At 44.4% G+C, this 22056-nt stretch overlaps 1 protein-coding gene across 1 annotated transcript in view; it reads left to right on the top strand.

The window, feature by feature from the left end:
- The window catches only part of LOC147107487 (interleukin-1 receptor accessory protein-like 1), a 1486384-nt gene that overhangs the window by 523637 nt on the left and 940691 nt on the right, over positions 1–22056 (top strand). The gene's annotated exons all lie outside the window — the stretch shown is intronic.

The following is a 22056-nucleotide window of genomic DNA, read 5'->3' as shown; positions in this document are numbered from 1 at the left end:
TGAAACTGAATTTGCAGCGGGCGGCCGCAACTCCTTCTGGGGCAGTACTTCCGGCGCCCTGGCAAGGCTGGCGCCCTAAACGGGCGCCAGTGAATTTCTAGGCCAAAGATTTTTATTGGTATTCTCACTGTGGTGCAAGGATCACTCAGACTGCTGTTTTAATGCTGTGTTTTATATGATTAATTTATTAGAAAGGGCAATGACTTCAGAGACTCTTGTTTGTTTTGTTAATGCTAATCTGGCTCCTCTGTTTGTATTCCCCAGTAGCCTGGTAGGTTCCTTGAGATGGATGCCCTTAAAAGCTGTTCTAATGAGACAATATCAACTCTGGATTTAAGAGGGAGGCCAGAGTTTCTATCAAATTATATAAACAATCATCAGAAACTAGAAAAATATGTCAAAGAAAACACTTCAGTGCTTTAAAAAATGATAATTCACTAATTTAAAATAACAAAGTCATTAAAACTTAAAGCTAATGTAGGGAATAGATTAGTAAAGCTATTGAATTTTATAGGGATGAACATAACATTTGCAATTTTAATAAGAGACTATGCCTTTGAGCTTTCTGGAGAGAATGCTGTTACCAAGCCAACAACTGCATAGAATTGCATACATTACACAGAAATGACAGCATGGGAACAGATCATATTGGTATTTATCCTCCACACAAGCAGTAGTCCTAATCCCAAGTGCCTGGTCTATTCCTGTATCCCTTTATTCCCCCTTTCCTTTAACCAACTATCTAACCTATTCTGAAATGTTGCCATGAACGCAGATTTTAATCAGGAGCGGGGATTGGGTGGGTGTGGGACGGGCGAGTTGATTTTAACTCCCGGGTCTCCTCTGCAAGCAGCCGATCAGCTTCCCGCCTAGAACGGGCAGAGAGCAACAGCTGGCTGACGAGCTGGAACGGAGGTTCGGGCAGCATCAGGTCACCGGCAGGCACCAAAGCACCAGCGGCTGGTAACAAGGTTAAAGTCACTGGGAGGGGAAGGGAGCATGCTGGGGCAGGGGAAGCCAAGATTTTCCTTCATACAAAAGCAAAATAATGCGGATGCTGGAAATCTGAAATAAAAACAGAAAACGCTGGAAATACTCAGCAGGTCAGGCAGCATCTGTGGAGAGAGAAACAGAGTTAACGTGAAGGGTCATCGACCTGAAACGTTAACTCTGTTTCTCTCTCCACAGATGCTGCCTGACCTGCTGAGTATTTCCAGCATTTTCAGTTTTTATCCTAGACTTTCCTTGTTGGGTTAATGTTTCTGACAATTTACTGATATATGGAAACAGCAGAGCTATGCACATAGAATCGGTCGTCCATTGTGAAAGGAAGTCACCTTTTGTGATTCTGTCGAAACACCAATTAAGCTCCTTAAGTGGCCCTGATCAATTAAAGTTACCATATTGCAGTGTCTCATTGCTTAAGGTCCAGCTCTGATGTGGGGCTAACAGAATGAACTTGTTAGCAAAAACAATGACATTTGTTCCTACCAGGGCTATCATCATAATTTCAGGAGACAAAGGATAACTGAGAGGATCAGTTGAAGGATTCTCAGGAGAAGGAGAGGGTCTACTGGGACAGAATGTCAAACTTGGGGCTAATGGAGGAGCAGTTTCTAAGGTGGTTTTACAGGTTCTCCAGGGTGGCAATTACTAAATTGTTTCAAATGTTAACAGAGGAGTTGTGGGGCCCCCTGTGTGGCTAGAACTGCTCTGCCTATTGCTATGCAGGTCACAACTACTCTGAACTTTTTCACCAATGGCTAATAACATTCACCTAGTGTTGATTTAACATTCATTAGCCAGTGTGTGATGCCCACCTACATTTGAGAGATGACTGATGCACTCTTCCAGCGAGATGGCAATCTCATCTATTTTAGGGGTTGCAGACAGAGCAACAATTCGACACTATTGCTGCCTTTCTCCAAGGTCTTGCCTATAATTGATTTATACTTAGGTTAAGGGAAATTGCATGGTCTACACAAAATGCAGAGTCTTCCATTTAATTGGTGTATGGGTGGTCTTACATGGTGGTACAGGTGTAAAATGGGTGCCAAAGCATCCAATGTGGCAGCCGGCATGCACATGCACATTCTGCGGCCAAAGTGCACGCCGCCATATTGGTAAGGGCTCCTGTTTAGACATCCAAGGCCCGTGCCGGAAACCAGCGTTAAGCCCTCTGCGTATGCAAATAGGAGGCCTAACACCTGTTTGAGGCATCCTTTCCAAAATTCGCTGGCAACTGACTGTAGTATATGGGCGCGATTCAAATGCTAGGCCTTGGTTCTTTCATCTTTGGCTATTCATCCCTGGCAATGACATATGAATGCAATGACTGACTGGATGCATATTGGGAGATTCATGACCTCTCTGCTTAACCACAGATGCCAGAAGAATATCAAGAGAGCCAGTCATACGAGACAGCACACTCCATCACCAGGTTTCTCAAGCAGCGATTGTAATACTGTGACAGCTCAGGGTCAGGCTGGGATAGACGCTTTACTGTACAGGAGAGCCCAACCATGCAAAATAACCTTGTCAGCAAGAAGGGATTTCCCTTTAAAGTAAATCAAGACTTCATCTGTGCCGTAGAGGTGGAAGGGCTTCAGCTGCAGATGCTGAGGTAGCATTAATATAGGAGGTATGTGGCAATCTGATTGCCATCCAATTCACTTAAAGGAATCTTCAGTGAGACTATGGTCATATATGGACCATTTATACCAATAGAAAACGTTCACATTCTTGCACATAATGATTGCTGGATGCAATAAATCATTTGCCATAATAATACTTGGCTTTCTCCTTTTGTTACACTTGAACTTGCTGTCTCCTTATGCCTAACCACATGTACATAAAACAGAGGGGGTAAAGGTGAAATTAGTGATTAACTCAATTTATTATTTCCTTTGCATGAGTGGTATACTTTGTGATCCAGAAAGTGATTTTGCATGCCTGGTGATTGAAGGTTAGTTTGTACTTACTTTGTTTTTCCCTCCTACAGTTTGAATCTAAATACAAATATAACCAATTTTTCCATTGCTAGGCACACTTACAAAATTGGGGCAGCATTGAAGGGAAGTAACAAACAGTTTTACCTCTACATTTTTGGCCTAGTTGCCATATTTAAATAATTTAAAAAGATATGTGAGATCATGTTAATATTATTCAGAGGACAAATGGATCCATGCCGTCAACAGAAGTTAAGTTACTGTTTATCCTGGTCTGTTTTAATACCGAAAAAAAAACTTTTATTTCTTTCACTGTTTGAATTCTTAATCCAAAGTGGACAAGTGTAAATTTCTCACTATAAAAGTAAACTGGCCTGGGACCAGCTGCACACAATTGAAGTCAAGCGTTAACTGGGACAACAGGAGAGCAGCACAATGCTAAGCAAACTGTTACTTCCCTTAATTATTTAAAACTTGCCTGTCGGTGGCATATTCAGAATGCTAGCACCCTAATGTTAAATATGGGAATTTGAAAATGTAGGCATTGTTCAATTTGTGCTTGCTATGTATGCAAATGTATTTCATCTGCAGAAAAATTACATTTGTGCCCTTGAGCATGATTAAATACACAGGCCTAGAAATTCAGTGCCCTTAGCACCGATTTTGCGGCGCTAGAGGGCCTAGCGCTGCAATTGGCGCCAGTTCCTAAATTGCCTGGGGCCCTTCCGCGGCGGTAGACCGGTAGCGCTGCGCCGGCACCGATGACGTCATCGGTGTGCGCAGCGTCCCGGTTGCCGTGGTAACCCGGCCCCAAGCCGAAATTCAGTTGCGGCCGCCTCGCCAGTGGCAGCCGCAACTAAGACTCCGGCAAACGAGTGTTGCCGGAGTCTGCGCCGGCGCTTTAAGGAGGCGCGGCGGCCGGCCGCTTTCCCGCCGGCCGCCTGCCCGCAGCTCCCTCCCCGGACTTCTCCCCCCCCCCCCCCGGAACAGATGCAAGCCCGGCACTTGTCCGAGGTGCCGGGCTCATTTTTGAAGAGATTTGCGCGGGCCGCGGCCGGGTGCAGGCAGCTCCTCCTTAACGGAAGGAGGAGGCCTGCACTTCCCGAGCCTGCCACACCGCAGCGGGCGCCGGAATAGCGCCAGTTTTCAGGCGCTAAAACCCTTCAGTAGCGCCGGCAGCCATTTGGGCGCGGCGCTACTGAATTTTTGGCGCGCGCAAAGGGACTTAGCACCGGCGTTAACTTCCGGCGCTAAAGCCCTGGCACAGCGCAAACTCAATTTCTAGGCCACAGTTCTATATTTTCTAACCACTAGCTTACTATTAATAATGATTAAAGCTCTCGTTCATGTGTTTCTGTTTTATTCAATTTAATAAAACAACAGACGACAGGAAATTTTATCCTTATATTTTAGTTGACAAATCTTGTGATATTTTTGAGTCAACTGCCCCATTAAAGAAACAGATACTCAAGCAAATATTAACATTGTAATAGTTGGACAATGTGGGAAAAGCCTGTATCATAATTCAGTATAGAAAAAACATTCAACAATATAATTTGCTTTATCAACCAGAATCCACAGCATTTGTATATCTCTGTGTATTGGATGGAGGATTAAGCTCATCAAGCAGAATTTTTACAGAAATAAAAGCCCATGACATTTTTAAATAACAATATAGGTTGTAGCTATATAATTACAACAACGACTTGTATCTGTATAGCGTCTTTAACCTTGCAACCTTGGTGTCTTTTCACAGGAACAAAAAAAAAGTTGACACTAAGCCACATAAGGAGATATTAGGGCAGATGACCATAGGTTGTTAAACAAGGTAGATTTTAAGGAGCATCTTCAAGGAGGAAAGAGAGGTAGAGAGGCGGAGAGGTTTAGGGAGGGAATTCCAGAGCTTGGGGCCTTGGCAGCTGAAGGCACGGCCACCAATGGTGGGGTGATTAAATTTGGGGATGCTCAAGAGGCCAAAATTGGAGGAGCTCAAATATCTGAGGGTTGTAGTGCTGGAGGAGATTACAGAGATAGGGAGGGGCGAGGCCATGGAGAGATTTGAAAATAAGGATGAGAATTTTAAAATCAAGGTGTTGCTTAACAGGGAGCCAGTGTAGGTCAGCGAACACAGGGATGATGGGTGAACGGGGCATGGTGCGAGTTAGGACACGGACAGCAGAGTTTTGGATGACCTCAAGTTTACAGAGGGTAAAACATGGGAGGCCGACCAGGAGTGTGTTGGAATAGTCAAGTCTGGAGGTAACAAAGGCATGGATCAGAGTTTCAGCAGCAGCGATGTTACGGAGGTGGAAGTAGGCGGTCTTAGTGCTGGCGTGGATATGTGGTCGGAAGCTCATCTCGGGGTCAAATAAGACACCAAGGTTGCAAACAGTCTGGTTCAGCCTCAGACAGTTGTCAGGGAGAGGGATGGAGTCGGTGGCTAGGGAACGGAGTTTGTGGCGTGGACTGAAGAGAATTGCTTCAGTCTTCCCAATTATTTAGTTGGAGGAAATTGCTGCTCATCCAGTACTGGATTAGTTGTTAAAGCATGAGACACATTGGTACTTTCGACTTGCTTTACAGACCAAACCATAATGTCAGATTTCCACAACATGGCTAGGCACATGGTTTTAGGGACTTGGGAACTGCTTCTTAGCTGTTCTCATAATACCTATCGATATAATATTTTCCCATATGTCATGTATTTTATATAGGTTACATTTTCTTTTGACTGTGATAATGTTCTTCATGCTCTTCCTTCTCCTTACATCCATACTATGTTGAAATCAAGACTGACACACAGTCGGCTACTCTACCTCATTCTTTCTCAGAACTTAAATAGTGCAGGACTCCTTACCTCAAATGATGGAACAAAGGGTAATATAGCAAATGGATTTACTTACAGGTAAATCCTGTAATCTTGTGGTGGACTTCTGTACTCTTCTCTTTCAGTACTGCGTGTGTGAGAGACACAAATGGGAAGAAATTCAATTCACAGCCATCCGTTTTGGGAAGTGGGCGACTAGGAGTTGAAAATTGGCAGAGGGGCATCTCAGCCACTCCTTGACGCCTAAGGCATCCCTGATGCCATATTTTGGAAGGTGTACATGGGTGAGCATCTGAAACAGGCGTAAGGCTGTTTTACTGTGCAAATTGGGGTCTGGTGCCAATTGTAGGACCCCAATGGAAAATACAGGTACAAATGGGCAGATATTGCAGCGCACAAGCCCCACCTACTTGCAACTGGTCTTGAACAGCTTAACCAGTGGTTCTTAAAGGGACCGTGAGTGAGTGCTTGACAAACAGCAACAAAACTTATTTTTAAAGTTCTATGTTGGTGGTGCCAGAAGGAGCAGGAGTACTTCTGGCTCTGGAAAAATACTGCAGTTGCTGTTGGCCTGGGCATGCACTTCCCATTCTCCCCCAGGACCTACCCATGGGCCAGCTTGGCGTCTGCTCTGGCTCCATCAAGCACCGACCAACAAGTTGCATTGGGGCACCTGAAGCTCTCTGCTCCAATTCAAACGAGGCTAAACGCAGAAGTTGGCTCGGGCCTCAGACCGGCACGGAACAATCTCTCCACCCACATGCAGTCCGGATTATGTGCAAGTCGAATTTCTCCTTCAAAGTATCTGTGTACATGGGAGGTGGGAAGACAGATGTGGATGCAAAGATTGAACTCTGACCTGGTTAAGGTCAGCAGTTTTGCAGTTGATTTAAAAAAAAATGTCAATGGATTATGAGACACTGATAGATTTTGAACCTGCCGTACGGGCATTAAACTGGCATTGTGGATTAGCCACCCATGATGGAAACTGCCTGATTTTCATTTCCATTCATTTCAATTTGACTGATAGTAATATTTAAGGTGTGTCAGGCAAGCACTTAGAGAAAAATTTTATCTCAGAAAAGTAAACCCTATTTGATTGCAGATCACCCAAGATATCTCTAAAATAGTTTGACTGCTTATATCGCAAACTATTATTTCTATCACATTGTAATAGTGAATGATCATTGCCTAATGGTTGGAGTTTTAATCCTGGGATGCCCATTGAAACAGTTGTTTCTTGAAGTTAAGGGTGTTTAAAAGTAAAAGAAATATTATGTGAACTGTGGGTGCCCTTCCATCAAAAGAACTTTGATACCTTGCAGAGGAATCAGAGTAATGCAATGAAGATGATTCTGAGACCTGGAAATCTTGAGTTATAAAGGGAGGCTGAACTTGTCTTCATTGGAGTAAAGAAGATCGATAGGAACACATTTAGGTTTTGAAAATGCTGAGAGGAACAGATAATGTAGATGTAAGCAAATCATTCAAGTTGGGTGTGGGTACAATATTAGAGAACAGAATTATAAAATTAGCAAGCTTCAAGCTGTTTTTGGGATCAGGTTTTTTTTTCTGCAGGGGATGTCACCCTACAGATTTTCTGAATCGTCTGGCACAAAACCGCACCTGCTGGGCACACGTATTAGGAAAATGCCGGTGCATGCCTCACAATTTTCTGTGCCCAAAAAATCATTGGAAACAGGCCCAAGATTTCTCAATATACACTACTGACGGGCAATACTCTGCATAAGAAACACGCTTGGAAAATTGTACTTTATATGTCCATGCTCTTTAACTGTAGAATTGGATCCAAGTGCAGTCCTTCAGATTTTACTGAACTGATTGGTGAAGGTCTTAAAAGTGTTTAATAAATAGAAATATTTGCAAATCTTAATTTTCCATTGTGTAATTACTGTGCTTTAAATAGTCTCAAAATGTTATTTCCACTAACAGATCAGCTGTGTCATTGTTCACAGTGCGTCAGTGGACACTTTGTTTTATCTCATGTAATATACAATATAATATTATGGTCACTGATTTACCGTGATTGAATCAGTCAAATTGCATTTTTATTGCAAGCTATTATGGAAGTGTTAGTGATACTTTGAGGTTCGAATTCTATAGCTGTGTGCATTATATTCCACATAAAGGGCTAGATTCTCCTCCGCAATCTCACCCGATGTTGGGTGGGATAGCGGTGGGGAATGATGCAAAATCCGGACAGTGAGGCCTACCACCACCTCACCGCTCGACTTGAATCACCTTCCCCCGCCCCCGCCAGGACCATCATTTCTCTTTTCCCACCTGCTGCATATAAATCACAGCAGCTGGCGAGTTGGGCATGGGTCTTAACGGATTTCCTTCCCGTCTACCTGTATCACCGCCTCTTGCCGGAGTCAGCATGGGGAAGGTGGAGGTAGACTCCAGGATGGAGAGTAACACCCCTGAGGTCCTCCATGGAGGAAGAGGGCTTCCTAGCAGCCTCCTCACTCTCCAATTTGGCCACTACTTACCTTGCTTTGTAGGCTACAGTCTGTGCTGTGTTGAAGGGTTGGCTAACCCAGCTAATGTGTGCAATAAAGAATGGAGAATTATACAGTGTACTGGAGAGTGTATTGTTGAGCTGGTATTTTTTGGTGTTGGAGATAAAAGGAATCTTGGTTAAAATGAATCTTGGTTAAAAAAGAAGGAATGAAAAATAATTAATTGCAAGACAAAACTGTACACTGGAAGCTTTTTATATAATTGGAGTTTTGTGAATAAGAAGAATGGAACTTCAAATAAGTTCATATGAAATGTATGGAACTATTGAAATATATGTTTGTGTATAAGCTGGGGATGAAGAGAGAGGAAATGGGTTGCTATGAGAAGAATTTGAAGTTTTGGCAGGGAAGGAATGGATTTGAAGTGTGGAGGTATTTTCTCTGGAATATTAACATAGAGAGTTTTGTAATTAAGTTTGCCTGTTATGCTATTGTTCATGATAAGTTGAAGCATACATTGTTTGACTCACCTGCCTCTGATGTCCTTGTGTTGCAAGTTCTCTGTCTTGCTTCCCTTATCTCGTAGCCATTGTATATTTCTGTTTAATGCCTCCTTTCTGTCATATTTTGTTTCTTTCTTCCTCAGTGTTCATCTGTTGTTCTTCATGTGCTGTTAGCTTTCTTTTTTTTTCTTTTACCTTCTCTTTCTTTTGTTCTTTTGTCGGTTGGAGCTGCAGGTGCTTGGGCACAGATATGATGGGGGAGGGCTGTAGGTAGTCTTTGGGTGGAGAGGGATCTGAGTCGGTGTACAGGCCAGCTTTGAGCTTATGGGTGGTGGCATTACATGACTACAGGCTTGTAGTGGAAAGTCATCTGAAGGTGATGACACCCTGTCACCTGCCCTGCCATATTTCCAGCAGCTCCTCACGCTCCTCTCCGTCAACTGCTCCCTACCTCCATGACACTAATACTTTCCCTTTTACCATCTTATTTGCTTCTGCTGCACCTGGTGGCTCCCGCTGCGTCTCCTACCACTTCCCCTATCACAATGTCATTGCTTTCAGTGCCTCCTCTACCCCTTCCACTTCTTAATATACATGTATTGCTTCCTCCTCTTGCTCCATTTATGTGTCAGCTTTTGCTCAGTGGATAGCACTCTCACCTCTGAATCATAAGGTTATAGGGGTTCAAGTCCCACTGTGGATTCCTCTTGCCATTGTACTCCTATCTTTGAAAATGCCTTCTCATTGTATCGATCCAGGCACCTGCCCTGTTTCTCCCACACTCCTACCATCTCATTGCCCTGATCTTCTTCCGTCAACCCTCCACCAAATCCTCAGCTCTTTAACTACCCCGAACCTCTTCTCCTTCATCACCTTCATACATTTTCTTCTCCCCTTTCAATAGGTCTTCATATACCACCCATCATCACCCTCCTTCTTTAATCCGCTCCCCCATTTCCCTATCTGACTCTAATCCCCGTCCACCTTTCTGTTGTTCCCTTAAGCAGGCCAGAAATGTAAAAAGAATTGTAGCTAGCAGCGGGCCTGAGAAGTGGACTGGATTGTTGGCAGCAGAACATAAAGAGGGAGTCTAGACTGGATTGGGCCAGGGAATAGGGCCTAATTTGAAGCACTTGCTGCCAAGCATATTGAACAGCGTCTAATTAAAAAAAACAATTGCTGCTGGCTGTAAACAGTGGCCAGGGCCTGGCTTATTATTTAAAAAATGTTGCATCTGGGAGAGAGGCTGGAGGTGGGGGAATAGGAGAAGGGAAACATTTTTTAAATACACTTTGAGGTGTGGGTGTATTGGAGAGGATGAGGTGTGCCTGTGATGGGGAGGGGGCATTGGATGTATGAGTATTGGGGTAGTACCAGGGTATAGGAGAAAGGGGAAGGCTGGTTGTGGAATCCTGGTATTTACACTGGGTGGAGGCACTTATAATCGGTCTGAGGAAGTACAAATCTGGAGTTACAGTGAGCTGTATTTTGTAATTCATGTAACTTTAAAATGAAATTTATGACTAATTTAAATAATTTACTAAAATATGATCCTTAATACTGTAACATTTGAATTTTTGAGTTTGACAAAAATATAAGCAATTTAGCAGAAATCTATTTTTTCCCCAACACAGCAACTAATCTGCAAGTGTAAATTAGATTTAATTAATCTAATCATTAATATGTTATCCAAAACAGCTTAGCATCTATATTCTCCAAGATTTGCTAAAATAGTACAGTTTAGACAAATCCATTAAAGACTTTTCCAATTGACCTAATTTCTGTATGTAAATTGGGCTTAATTAACATAACTCATCAGTGCTATTCCTAATAACAGAGCACTTATATGCTTTGAGTTTCATACAGATAGGTCATGTCATTTTTGAATTATATGGAAAAAATATTTTAATTAACATAATTTACAAATGTAAATTATATTTTATTGTCATAATTGGCATGTTATATCCCAATAGGTTACACTTTTATTTTTTTAATTTGCAGTAATTTACCTCAGAACTGTAACGCTTCCTCTTCTTTCAAATCTACTTGTATTACAGTTTGCAGTGTACTACCAATGAGCAGAAAATCCAAGGTACACATTGGTCTAATTCAGAAAAGTCTAAATTTGGACCACTTCAGATCTACCTGTCCTTTTAAATGTCTGATGATTTATACCTGTAGTTCAAGAGGAAAAATATCCCTTTGTGCAAGTGTAACAACATTCCTAGTGCAAATATTTTGCGTAAACAGAGAGGAAACCATCTCTGTGTACATATATGGTCAATGTCTTGACAAGTTTTCCCTTTACTAAAAGAAAAAAAAGACTTGCATTTATATAGCGCCTTTCACGAGCTTGGGATGTTCCAAAGCACTTTACAGCAAATGAAGTATTTTTGAAGTTCAGTCACTGTTTTAATGTGGGAAACGCAGTAGCCAATTTGCACACAGCAAGGTCCCACAATGTGATAATGACCACATCATCTTTTTTGATACCGGTTGAGGGATAAATGTTGGCCAGGACACTGGGATCTTTTACGTCCACCTGAGAGGATAGACAATGCCTCGGTTTAACGCCTCATCCAAAAGATGGCACCTCAGATAGTGCAGCACTCCCTCAGTATTGCACTGGAGTGTCAGCCTAGATTTTTGTACTCAAGTTTCTGGAGTGCAAATTGAACCCACAACCTCTGACTCAAGGGCAAGAGTGCCATGTCACAGCTCACACCACAGAAGCACCTGTAGTTGAAACTACAACAAAAGCACTTAGATTCCCCTTTAAAAAAATTAATTGAATCCCTACAGGTTTGATGCAAAGAGGAAATCTTGGCTAAACATCTCTATGATGGTAGTGCAGTAGGGAAGTGATACATGTCATAGAGTCATGACGGCACAGAAGGAGGCCATTCGGCCCATCGAGTCCATGCCGGCTCTCTGTAGAGCAACCCAGTCAGTCCCATTCCCTCACTCTATCCCCGTAGCCCTGCAAGTTTATTTCCCTCAAGTGCCTATCCAGTCTCCCCTTGAAAACATTGAGTGTCTCTGCTTCCACCACGTCTGTCGGCAGTGAGTTCCAGGTCCTCACCACTCGCTGCGTAAAAAAGTTTTCCTCACATCCCCCCCTGTATCTCTTGCCCAAAACCTTATATCTGTGTCCCCTAGTCCTTGTACCATCAACTAGTGGGAACAGCCTTTCCCCGTCTAGCCTATCCAAACCCGTCATAATCTTGTACACCTCTATCAAATCACCCCTCAACCTCCTTTGCTCTAATGAAAACAAATCCAGCTTCTCCAACCTGTCCTTGTAGCAATCCCCAGAACCATTCTGGTAAATCTCTTCTACACACTCTCAAGGGCCTTCACATCCTTCCTAAAGTGTGGTGACCAGAACTGGATGCAATACTCCAGTTGTGGCCTAAGCAGCACTTTATAAAGGTTCAGCATAACATCTCTACTTTTGTACTCAATACCTCTATTTATGAAGCACAAGATTCCATATGCTTTGCTAACCACTCTCTCAATCAATATGTCCCGCCACCTTCAGGGACCTATACACATTAACTCCCAGGTCCCTCTATGTCTGCACACTCTTTAAAACTGTGCCATTAAGTGTATATTATAATAATAATAAACTTTATTGTCATTGTTAGTGCACAAGTGCAGTACAACGAAATGTAGGCTTGCGGCTCCCGAGAGTGTACATTTAGATTAAGACATTTAAACATTCAACATACATTTGGCTTGTAATACACTAACATAAACATAACCCTAATAAAGTGCATTGGCAGATGTGCAGGCTTTAGAGTTTGTTTATTTGTGGAGTTCAGTAGTGTTGTGTATGTACCTTTAAGAGAATAACTGGTCTCAGACTGCAGTACCGGCAGTGACCACCCCTGTATAAAAGGCGCTAGTAAGCCTCTGTAGTTTCAGTTTCCCGATTGACTCCTTTCAGTAAAGACTTGTTTTGTTCAACTCCTGCTGTCCGTGTCTCAATCATACACGGACATAATACTGCCGACGAGCAGATATGAACTTACCTACAGTCTGCACCACCTCCTGGGATCCATTCCTGCAGCGAAGTGAGCAGAGGTCGAGGCCAGAAGGAAGAAAGAAGCAGTAGAAATGGGCGTTGACCGTGGGCATCCGCCCCTGTGTTAGCGGAGTTGAAGATTGCTGGAGAAGCTGTTGAAAGCGGGGCCTGGTTCCTGTCGACGCTGCTTCAGCTAATCGGGCTGGTGGCAGGTAGTACACTGATCCTTCCTGGGCTGCGGCGGTCGTGAACTCGAGCGGGTTGCTTGCAACGGGGCCGAGCAGCGTTGTCGGTAAGAGGAGAGAGAGAGGGTGGAGCACACAGGGCGCGGCCGGTGCTACGAAGCAGGGCTGCGTATAGACCCGAGAAGAGGGAGGCAAGAGTCCCACAGGGTTGTTCCACGACGGGAAAAAAAAACATTAAACGCGCAGGAAACCACGAGGAGCTGCAGGTTGCAACAGAAACCGCGGAAAGCAGCGCTAGCAACAGCGGGGAAGAAGGCAAAAGCGCAGGAGGCGCCATCTTTATCAGCGGGGAAGAAGGCAAAGCGCGGGAGGCGCCATTTTAGATTTTCAAGATGCCGAAGACTGGCTGTATCACTGCCTTTGATAATACAATAGAGGACTGGACCACGTATGTGGAAAGAGTCGAGGTATATTGCGAGGCAAACAAAATAGCCGATGAGAAAAAGGCATCAGTATTGCTAAACTTAATGGGCGCTAGAACGTATGGCCTATTGCGGGACCTGATTACTCCAGCCAAACCGAAGGCGAAGAGTTTTAACGAAATTGTTGCTGTCCTACAGGAACACCTAAACCCTGCACCGCTGTTGATAGCCGAAAGATTTAAATTCCACAGGCGAACTCAGCATAAAGATGAGAGCAATGCTGAGTACCTTACGGAACTGCGCAAGCTATCAAAGCACTGCCAGTTCGGAGCAGGACTGGCAGATACACTACGGGACAAATTTGTCTGTGGACTCCTGAGTGAAGGAACACAGAAGAAGTTACTCTCAGAGAAAGAGCTGACGCTAGATAAGGCTTTCAGCGTGGCAGTATCGTACGAAGCAGCAGCCAGGGGAGCTGCAGAAATTCAACAAAAGCCACAGGAATACGGCACCCACGAAATGACACGGGGATTTGCAAAATGTTATCGCTGCGGCAGAACTAAGCATGACCAGAAGGACTGCTGGTCCAAGGACAAAATATGCAGGCAATGCGGAAAGATGGGACACATTGCACGAGTTTGCAGGTCTGGGAAGAAGACCAGCGACAACAAAAAGGCTACTAAGGAACCGTACAAGAAAGTACAAAAGATGACGGACAGTAGTTCCGAAGACCAGATGAGCGATCGTGAATCCGGGAACAGGAGACTAAGCTGTCTCAAACTTCACAATGTAATCGCAAAAGAGGATCACCGAACCATTTGGGTCAGCCTCACGATAGCAGGTTCCCAAGTTAAAATGGAATTGGATACAGGATCAGCGTTAACCGTCATGAATCGACGAGACTACAAGCGGCTATTCTCACACATACCCTTGAGAGAGACATCCATCGTCTTGATGACGTATACGGGGCAAAAAGTATACCCCAGAGGAAAAATAAGGGTGCCTGTCGAATACAACGGCAAGAAAATACAGAAATTGTATCTCTACATACTGCCAAATGGTGGACCACCGTTATTGGGACGTGAATGGATCAGGAAGATAAGCTTAGATTGGCACTCCATTCATGCAATGACAGTGGACGGTAAAAAAGATGAAGACGTCACTCCTGGACGATTGTCAACAATCTTAGCTAACGCCAAAGAGGTATTTCAACAAGAACTGGGCACTCTTAAAGGCGTAACCGCCTCGATAAAAATAGAAGAGAATGCAATTCCCAAGTTTTTCAAAGCAAGACCGGTACCATATGCAATTCGCCCAGCCGTCGAGGCAGAGCTGGAGAATCTAGAGAAGGCAGGCGTGTTGTCTAAGGTCGACTGGAGCGAGTGGGCGACACCCATCGTTCCTGTCATGAAGAAAACGTTAAGCAATAAGTCTGAGGAGCCAAGGAAGGTTCGCATCTGTGGGGATTTCAAGGTGATGGTGAACCCAGTCCTTCACACAGTACAATATCCTCTTCCAAGGATAGAAGACATCTTCGCCTCACTGTCTGGCGGGAAGCGTTTTACAAAAATTGACCTAGCACAAGCATATTTGCAGATGGAGGTTGAAGAATCCTCTAGGAAGTATCGCACGATAAACACTCACAAAGGTCTTTACCAGTATCATCGATTGGTATTCGGAGTAGCATCAGCTCTGGCGATATGGCAAAGAGCGATGGAACAAGTCCTGCAAGGGATTCCGGGGACTCAGTGTTACTTGGACGACATCCTTGTGACAGGTGAAGATGACAGTGAACACCTTAACAACCTAGAACAGGTGCTCACTAGACTACGGGAACATGGGCTACGAGCCAACCGCACCAAGTGCGAGTTTTTTAAGAAACAGATATCGTATTGTGGCCACGTGATTGATGAAGAGGGGTTACATAAGTCCCCTGACAAAATTGAAGCGGTTGTTAAGGCCCCAGCGCCTGAAAATGTGTCGCAACTGAGGTCATTCCTCGGATTGGTGAATTACTACCATAAGTTTTTGCCGAATTTGTCGACAATCCTGCACCCACTGAACGCCCTGCTACGAACGGGAGTAGCATGGAAATGGAGCAATGACTGTAAGCGGGCCTTTCAGAAGAGTAAGGACTTAATCACTTCAAGAGAAGTATTGGCTCACTACAACCCAGCACTGCCGATCAGACTGGCGTGTGATGTGTCTCCCTACGGCATTGGGGCCGTACTGTCACATAAATTCCTTGATGGTTTAGAGAGGCCGATAGCTTTTGCGTCACGCTCGTTAACTTCTGCCGAGCGTAACTACGCCCAGATTGACAGAGAGGCACTCAGCTAATGTGGGGGGTGAAGAAGTTCAATCACTACCTGCGCGGTCATAAATTTACTCTACTAACCGATCATCAACCTCTTGTCTCCATTTTCAACCCTCAGAAGGGCGTACCGATAATGACAGCACAACGGCTGCAGAGGTGGTCCCTTTTCCTAGGGGCACACCAATATGACATCGAGTACAAAGGAACTAAACAGCATGGGAATGCTGATGGATTGTCACGCCTACCGTTGCCGACGGTAGAAGAAGAAGACCTTGCAGTGGATCCAATGGAGTTATTCCACTCGACCATAGTCGAATGTCTCCCTGTGACGAATGCAAACATAGAAAAGGAAACATGGAATGACCCGACACTATCACGGGTCTATGATTTAACGGTGAATGGATGGCCAGCACATGGCGAACCACTGCTGCCAGCTTTCTCGCCGAGAAGAAAACAGCTGTCAGTGTGCAGAGGAACCTTGATGTGTGGATCCAGAGTAGTAATTCCACCAAAGTTGACGGATAGAGTGCTCCATGAGCTTCATGAGGGTCATCTGGGTGGGGTATAACTGAAGAACTTAGCCAGAGCGTTTGTGTGGTGGCCGGGAATCGATAGAGAAATCGAAGAGATGACCAAGAGCTGTGCAGGATGCTAGAAGGTCCAAAACGCCCCACCACAAGCTCCTCTACATCCATGGGAGTGGCCCTCATCTCCATGGCAAAGGGTGCACATTGATTTTGCTGGTCCCTTCATGGGCTCGATGTTTTTAATTGCGGTGGATGCACATTTAAAGTGGCCAGAGGTAATTAAAATGTCCTCAACCACCCCGGAAAAAACTATCACAGTTTTACGAACCATATTCGCCAGGAATGGGCTGCCTGAACAGATTTGCTCTGACAATGGACCACAGTTTGTGTCTGAAGAGTTCCGGAGGTTCTTAAAGAACAATGGTGTTAAGCATTACACATCTGCCCCATATCATCCAGCCACTAATGGATTGGCCGAGAGGTTTGTTCAAACATTCAAGAAGGCTATCAAGGCAATGTGTAATGAAGATATACCCCTACAACACAAGGAAGATATACCCCTACAACACAAGGTGGACAACTTCTTGTTTGCCTACCGGAATGCGACACATGCAGTTACCAACCAAACTCCAGCCATGATGTTCTTCAATCGAAGACTACGATGCCGCTTGGATTTGGTTAAGCCAAACGTCCGAAGAGATGTGGAGAACAGGCAGTTTCAGAATATGAATGAAAGGCCGACCAGGAGTTTTAAGATGGGTCAACCGGTTTTGGCCCGGGACTACCGCACTGAGAAATGGCAGCCAGGAACGATTTGTACACGACAAGGACCTCTCATGTATACCGTGGACGTTGGAGAGAGCATTGTAAGACGCCATGCTGACCAGATTCTAGAGTCACTGGAAAACGTCAACTCCACACCACGATCTGATACACCTGGTAATGAAATCGACGTACCAATTGCAGCTACCGCAGAATCGGTGATATTGGAAGCAGATGAACCAAACAACGACATTGATCCCGACTCAACCTTGCCAGAGGAACCTGATATCCCAAAGAGGCGTTATTCAGACAGAATCAGGAAGCCTCCTCAAAGACTGAACTTATAATTGCTTAAACTTAACCAATGTATCTAGCAACCGTAATTGTGATTGTAATTAGTTATCATTTAGTTGTTAAATGAATGTTATGTACTGTTTATCTAAAAGGGGAGGAATTGTTGTGTATGTACCTTTAAGAGAATAACTGGTCTCAGACTGCAGTACCGGCAGTGACCACCCCTGTATAAAAGCCTCTGTAGTTTCAGTTTCCCGATTGACTCCTTTCAGTAAAGACTTGTTTTGTTCAACTCCTGCTGTCCGTGTCTCAATCATACACGGACATAATAAGTAGGATGACAGCCCTGGGAAAGAAGCTGTTCCTAAATCTGGTCGTACGGGTGTGAATGCATCTGTAGCGTCTCCCAGATGGCAGGAGGGCGAACAGACTGTGGCTGGGGTGGGTAGGGTCTTTGATGATGGACCGTGACTGTTCCTGTTCCTTCTGCCAAAATGCATCACCTCACACTTCTCTGTAAAATTCTATCTGCCACTTGTCTGCCCATTCTGCTAGCCTTTCCATGTCCTGTTGCAGTCAATTGGTATCATCCTCACTGAGTTCTTGGTGGCCTTGAGAAGATAGTTTTCTGGCTTGCCCATGTAGTTTTAATACTTTAACTTTTGACCATTCAAATTTCCAGTTTAGCGAAAAGTGAAAGGAAAGCTGTATTGCCCCCACCACAGCAGCTAACTGCCTCTTCCACAGTTTTACCTCCACTGCCCTACCTGAAAATCATTCCCGTTATTATTCTTTACATGAAGAAGTGCTTCTTGATAACCATCTCAAACTTGCCTGTTGCCAACGTGTAGCTATGTCCTGCAGTAATTTTATTAAAATTGTGGTTTAACTTTATCTATTCTCTTTCGTAGCTTACAAATCCCTATCATGTTCCCTGTCATTCAGCTCCTTTTGAGGCAGATGTTCGGAGTTTTTCTAGCTCCACCTCGCAGTTCAATCCTCTGTCAGCCAGGATCAGTCTTATTTGATAATCAAAACTGAAACCAGTACTGAATGTGCAGCTTGACTAGAGCATATGTAGTCAGCATGCCAAAACATTAGCTGAAAGATGAGAGCAGCTACTGCCTGATTTCATCCATAAAAATCAAGTGCGATTTGATAAAGGAGGGAGTACAGATGTGATATTAGGAAGGCGCTTAACCTGTTAAAAATATACACTAACTATAAAATCCCAGCCATGTGTATTTCCTAGGATTTAGCAAAGGAATTTAATAAGTTGATGCTTCCTTCAGTTCGAGGGAAAGGAGTTTTTTTTTAAATCATTTTCAAAGTGGATCCTGGGAATATATTCAAATTTACAAATCTATTATTGCTTTGATGTAGCTTGCAACCACTACATAAAGATCGAGACAGCCAGTGGAAATGCACTGCTTTCCTTGTTAATCCTTCTGATCTTTAAGCTATGTGCAACTCTCCTCGGTGCCAAGTGTTGGCATTTTGTACAAGCTGTTGCCGTTTTAGATGCACGTTTTGTGCCACCCATGTGGTGCCTGTAAAGCTCACCCATTTTTGCGGCCTTTAAAAATTGCCCCACAACCCTATGCAGCTTACCTAGTCTGTGCAGGCACAATGTAGCACGCACGCAGAAGGGATAAGTCATGATCAGGTGAAAACCCCCGGGGGGGCGGCACCAGCTTTAAAAAGTGTTCATTTTGGGTAGTAGTTCATAGCCGGAGAGATTGTGCTCTCTCGCCTGCCTCAAGACTGTGTGCGTGCTGCAGGGCCTGGCCTAATCTGGAGTGCAGGCCATTGCGTGCTGCAGGGCCTGGCCTAATCTGGAGTGCAGGCCATTGCCAAGGGACCATTATCACAAAGACGAAGCAGCAGGACCGAAATCATTTACTGTCGGGGTTTCTGTTGCATTCACTTTTGCAAATGTACTAAATTTTTTATTCAGATAGGAATTCAGGAAACCACCAAGTTACCAATAACCTAGTTAATTAAAGACATTTTCTCTCTTTGTCGTCAAAGAGCTAGATAAATAAAGGCTGCTGAAGTTTTTATTAGAAACCGGAATAATTCAGTGATCGTGTCTGCTTAGGATTTTTAGTTTTAAGTACTGTCAGGCAGGTTAAAATGGAAAATTACATTTTTCTAAAGGTGATTTCATTACACATTTCTTTAATTATGTAGGCTACTTTGGGCAATGCAATATTAGTGTAAAAAAATTGCAATATAATATGTATTTTATATTGCAAAAAAACCATAACGGGGTGATCTTAAGCCAACCCGCCCAGTGGGAACAAGGCAGATGGGCCTATAAAATAGCAAAAATCGACTCACCGCCCCATTCCTGCCGGAAACCCTCCCCTCCTGGCCCCACAGAAATAATCCCCCCCCCCGCCATCTTTGAGGGCCTTCACTTCTTAGCTGACGGGTTTTCCTGAGTGGAGCCTTCGCCCAGTAGGCCGTAAAAATGGCTTTAGGATTCTATCTGTGTAATAGGAACCTAATTCAAATGCATTCATGAAGCTGCTACCTGAGTTAGATGGGCACCTCAGCCACCCATTAAGCCAGCAGTGGGAAAGTGGTTGCAGGGCGGAAGAGTAGCGGTAAGTCTGCACTTCAATTTCAACTCCCGTATTGCCTGGTTTCCGGCGGGAGTTAAAAATCACCTTCCATGACTCTAATTGATACTGATGCAGCTCCTTCTGCACTCCCAAATCTAACATTGTATTTATATACCTATAACACAGCCTAGTATTCAGACACAATGGATGATTTAAGCGCTTTGTCTCCCCACTCCCTTACATTAATCCGGTCAATGTATGAGAAAGGGGACTGAAATGCACTATTTGTTACCTGAATGAAATGTTGTTGTACATAGAAAATTACATCCACTGGAAATTAAGATCTGTAGTCCAAAGCAGTTAAGAGAGTACTTTGCATTCCATGCAAGCTGATTGATCCTAGCCACATCTTTGATACGATCAAAAAATGCATAAGCATCCTTCTAAACCTTGGACAGTGATCCAAGTTGCAACCTTTTTGAGCAGAGTTAATGAAGTACCTCAACAGAGTTATTCAGACATTAATTTCCCCAGATTCTCGCGGACTTGGATTTTGAAATAATATTTATGTTGGAAAATAAGTTGATAAGTCTGACTTTTCTCAAGCTAAAAACAAATGTCTGCAAAACTAGAAAATAAAAGTCAAACCTTTATCTGAAACGTGATATCAAGAAACTGGATACAGCAAAGGCTGTGGGCCCCGACAATATCCCTGCTGTCGTGCTGAAGACTTGTGCTCCAGAACTAGCCGCGCCTCTAGCCAAGCTGTTCCAGTACAGCTACAACGCTGGCATCTATCCGACAATGTGGAAAATTGCCCATGTATGTCCTGTCCACAGAAAGAAGGACAAGTGATGGAGGGTGTTGTCGACAGTGCTATCAAGCGGCACTTACTCACCAATAACCTGCTCAACAGTTTGGGTTCCTCCAGGACCACGCAGCTCCAGACCTCATTACAGCCTTGGTTCAAACATGGAAAAAAGAGCTGAATTCTAGAGGTGAGGTGAGAGTGACTGCCCTTCACATCAAGGCAGCATTTGACTGAGTGTGGCATCAAGGAACCCTAGTAAAATTGAAGTCAATGGGAATCGGGGGAAAAACTCTCCACTGGCTAGCACAAAGGATAATGGTTGTGGTTGTTGGAGGTCAATCAGCTCAGCCCAGGACATCGCTGCAGGAGTTACTCAGGTCAGTGTCCTAAGCCCAACTATCTTCAGCTGATTCATCAGTGACCTTCCCACCATCATAAGGTCAGAAGTGGGGATGTTCGCTGATGTTTGCAGTGTTCAGTTCCATTGGCAACTCTTCAGAAAATGAAGCAGTCCATGCCTGGATGCAGCAAGACCTGGATGACATTCAGGCTTGGGCTGATAAATGGCAAGTAACATTCGCGCCACACAAGTGCTAGGCGACGACTATCTCCAACAAGAGAGTGTCTAACCACCACCCCTTGGCATTCAACGGCATTACCGTCGCCGAATCCCCACCATCAATATCCTGGGGTTCACCATTGACCAGAAATTTAACTGGACCAGCCATATAAATACTGTGGCTACAAGAGCAGGTCAGAGGCTGGGTATTCTGCGATGACTGTTTCACCTCCTGACTCCCAAAGCCTTTCCACCATCTACAAGGCACAAGTAAGGAGTGTGATGGAATACTCTCCACTTGCTTGGATGAGTGCAGCTCCAACAACACTCAAGAAGCTCGACACCATCCAGGACAAAGCAGCTTGCTTGATTGGCACCCCATCCACCACCTTAAACATTCACTCCCTCCACCACCGGCACACCGTGACTGTAGTGTGTACTATCTACAAGATACACTGCAGCAACTCGCCAAGGCTTCTTCAGCAGCATCTCCCAAACCCACGACCTCTACCACCTAGAAGGACAAGGGCAGCAGGCACACAGGAATGCCATCACCTCCAGGTTCCCCTCCAAGTCACACACCATCCTGACTTGGAAATATATCACTGTTTCTTCATCGTCGCTGGGTCAAAATCCTGGAACTCCCTCCCTAACAGCCTTATGGGAGTACCTTCACCATGCGGACTGCACCGGTTCAAGAAGGTGGTTCACCACCACCTTCTTGAGGGCAATATGGGATGGGCAATAAATGCTGGCCTTGCCAGCGATGCCCACATCCCAGGAATGAATTTTTAAAATGTGCCATTGGCTGAAAAGAGTCC

Source organism: Somniosus microcephalus, chromosome 14 (genome assembly GCF_052327205.1).
Source record: "Somniosus microcephalus isolate GS21.2 chromosome 14, FLI_Smic_1.0, whole genome shotgun sequence".
NCBI classification, from domain to species: Eukaryota; Metazoa; Chordata; class Chondrichthyes; order Squaliformes; family Somniosidae; genus Somniosus; species Somniosus microcephalus.
The sequence above is the reverse complement of the archived record's forward strand: the minus strand, read 5'-3'. Positions and strand labels throughout refer to the sequence as shown.